The sequence below is a fragment of the Grammomys surdaster genome, unplaced genomic scaffold (genome assembly GCF_004785775.1).
Source record: "Grammomys surdaster isolate TR1022 unplaced genomic scaffold, NIH_TR_1.0 130, whole genome shotgun sequence".
Lineage (NCBI taxonomy): Eukaryota > Metazoa > Chordata > Mammalia > Rodentia > Muridae > Grammomys > Grammomys surdaster.
In genome coordinates, this window is record NW_021604588.1 from 24638861 (window position 1) to 24639702 (window position 842).

Here is an 842-nt window from a genome sequence, read left to right on the forward strand (position 1 = left end):
TGTGTGTGTGTATGTGTGTGTGTGTAGAATCCTCTGTGTTTTTGTGTAGCATCCCCTCTGTGTGTGTGTGTATGTGTGTAGAATCCTGTGTGTGTGTGTGTCTGTGTGTGTCTGTGTAGGATCCTTGAGCTCCATCGTCAGCAAATTTCAAGTCTACACTAGTTTTCATTGATTTGTCCATTTTATTTCACTTTTTTGAGACCCAGGCTGACTTCGAACTCACTATAACCTTGAGTTCCTGATTCTCCCTGAGTGCTGAGGTCATAGGCATGCACCAATACAGTAACTATGTTCTGAACTACAGTCACCTTGTGAGGCACTTTATCTTATAGCTGTCCCATCCCTCTATCCTGTCCCTTGCTGCTGCCCCCAAGACCTGCACAGCTTCAGACCTTGACATGACTGGGGTTACCAGGGAATGAAAAAAGACAGACACACATACTGAAAAGCTGGGATTGAGTGGACCATGCATTCTGATGGAACCGCATCAGCAGACCCAGAACTCAGTGTGTTTATTGTCTATCACTGAGCGAGGTGGTAGGTTTACTGTTTACAGCGGAATGAGGAGGTGGATTGGGTAATCTGGGTAGGAGGTGTGGTGTAAGGGGAGCAGTCTCAAGCTGTAAATATCGAGGAGGAGGAGGAGGAGGAAGCTGTGGTTGACAGTTTCTGCATTCACTGGTTTTAGCTAAAGGTTTACCATTCCTCAACATTCAGTTGGACCGGAGGAAGGCTCTGACATTTGTCTGAGGCTGTCCAGGGAAACGCTCTGCCGTTGCTACGGGTACTCAGCCTGGCCATGGTCTTGTTGGTACTCACTTCCACTCAGAACTTCATCCCTC